We start from the raw sequence: 2,796 nt of genomic DNA on the forward strand, positions 1-2,796 counted from the left end.
AATAAATCTTTCATGAAGGTATGTTTGTCTTCTCAGCTCTAGGATTTCCCTCAAATGAAACTACTGCAGGTGTCCTGGACAAACATGTCCCTAGGACTGTGACCACATGCATGTTTGTCCCCCAGCACTGGCTACATCGACATTACTGGATTGGTTTGACACAGGAGTGCACTTTTCAAGCAAACCTCACAGCTGAGTCAGTCCAAGTCTGGATTCCTTTGGGGGACACCAGACCCAGAAGGTGCCTTGCAGGAGTGCACCCTGTGCAGCCTGATGGTACTGGGCATTTAGCCCACGGCACCAGAAGAGAAGACATCCAAGTGAACCCCCAAAACACACACACAGTATGGCTGTTACAGCCTCAGCACCAACTCTTTCCCACTCCAGATCTGGTCCAACAGCACTGAACTGACTGCTAATATAGAGAAGACATTTCCTGGCCTCTAAATGTTACAGCCTGTTTCATTATTTTTTTGCCTCCCTCCTCCCTTCCCAACCCCCACCCCCAATGCTTCTGTCATTATCATGAACATGAAGCAACACATCACCAGGCCAATAGCAGAGTTTACCTGTTCTTTCTTTCTTCATTCCTTCTCTAAAAAAATAAAATAATGTGAAAATGCATCTTATTGAAAAGGAGTGGTGAATAAAACTCTCTTTTTATGTACAGTCACAACAGCATTTAGTTCCATGTTACACTCCAGCTTATCTCAATTCACATTCAAACAACGATTCAAACAGAAAAATGAGTAAAAGTAGCAGGAGAGGCAGCCTATTTAAAGTCCTCAGTAGTGTGCATGGGTGTAGGTGATGAGCAGACCACAGCCAGATAGATCAGCTGTCCCTGGGAGCCAGTCAGCTGTGAGAAAGGAGTTTGGCTCCTAGGGGGAATCCTGCAGGATAACACACATTCACAACGGCAATTTTTTTTTTTTTTGTTAAAGTGCAATTGGACACACAGTTTGGTTCAGTCATGCTTGGTTAGGAAGGGGAAGGAGTTCTTTCTGCATGGACTAGTCAGAGCAGAAGGGGAAAATTTGCTCTGCTCATGCTCTCTGGGGTCTTCTAGGATTCCAAGTATATGCAGCTCTGTAGATGCCATTGATTTGATGCAGTTGTGAGTCCTTATAGTGTAAAGAAGTTCCTTATTATTCTGCATGTCTATTCTATTCAGATATTATAGCACTGTTTTCCTCTGAAAAAATCTGTGTGATGGCATAGTTAAATTCAGGAAAGAAACTTCTGTCAAAGATTATATTTACAGTAAAATTATGTTTTTAAAATATCTTAATGTTAGCCTTTTTTATGCCTTCAAAATAATTTTATAATTAAAAAGTAATTAGACTTTTCAATAAGTATAGATCTATAACAGGGTCATTTTATATGTCTGATATTTTTCTGACTTTTCTGGACACAATCACTCAGGAAAGAAGAGAAAAAAGACCACCAACACTGAATGGGGATCCAATTTCTCCTGTCCTGATACAGAAATGAGACTTATGACAACTTGGTCTAGATTTTAAGGCTTTTCAGACCTACTGTAACCTTCAGCACTCTTCACCCTTCAATCCTGTTTATTTTATGTCTTTCCTGAATTCTTCTTTATCTTCCTGGACTCTTTCATGAAAGGGAATGGAGAGAGTAAGTAGTACAGTAACAAATACACAAAATTTTCTACTGTTGGTGACACAATGTAATATGTGATTTTTATATGAGTTTTATGATTTTCCCTCCCTTTAAGGATGTTTAAATATGGCTTTAAAGTACATTTGTGGGAATCATGACATTTATAGTCAATTATCATTCCTGTTAGAACTTTAAAAATGGATCTAGCTTCCAGGAGGATCCTTTCTGATGAGCATATAAAGGTGTTTGTCTCTTCTGCTTCTGAACAAATATTCATGAGTAGAGAGTTACAAACATTGATGCTCAGCAGCAACTGACACCTGCCCCATCCATTCTTCTGCCTTTGTGTGTATTTTCCATAAGGAAAGCCCCATTGCATTTTCAAGATGGAAAATGTGCCTAAAGTAGTGTTGCAAATGGTGAACTGGAAATTAAAGAAGCTGAAGAAAACATGGCTCCTGCTTCCATTACTCTGAAGCCCAAATCTGATTAGCATCACTGAAGGCAGCTTGTGAAAATTGTTTCATTTGGTATCATAGTACCCAAAAGTAGGACTCCCTTCACGTCTCCTGAAAAGCACGAGAAGTTTTCAAGTCAAAGAAGTGTGATATTTACCCTGCAAAGGGCTTTACCCCTCAGCCTGGAGAGGAGAAACTGCAGCAAGACCATGGGAAGGAACAGAAGCTCCTGCAGGTAGGCAAAGAGCAAGTATTTGGGTTCTTTTTCTGCAGAAGGAAAATGTTTTATCTTGCTTATCTGTTTTGTTTCAACTCTATTTGTAGCCTTTGTCTTGCTGGGCTGGGAGATGGCAATTTGTGATTTAGAGCACATTTGTTTGCCCGAATGAAGTCAGAGTGTGCTTGCTTGGAGGGAAATGTGTTACTGTTTCTTGCTGTGACACTGCTGCTGTTGATTGAAAGGAGCCTGCTGTGCCTTACTGCTAAAATTACAGGAGTCTTCAACAGACCGACCAACAGCCCTTGGAGGGGGATAAAAAACACAGAAAGGAAAATGTTGATATAAAATTATGTTGGTGGTGAAGTTTGTTGATATTAACTGTCCCTGCTATGAGCCCAAAAGTGACCTTTTCTCACACAGGGCGCTGGAACTTGTTCCAGGAGAAAGTATTTGAGAGTGTGCTCACTAATGAGGCTTTTCCAGAAATTCAGG

The sequence above is a fragment of the Anomalospiza imberbis genome, chromosome 4 (assembly GCF_031753505.1).
Source record: "Anomalospiza imberbis isolate Cuckoo-Finch-1a 21T00152 chromosome 4, ASM3175350v1, whole genome shotgun sequence".
In the NCBI taxonomy this organism is placed as follows: domain Eukaryota; kingdom Metazoa; phylum Chordata; class Aves; order Passeriformes; family Viduidae; genus Anomalospiza; species Anomalospiza imberbis.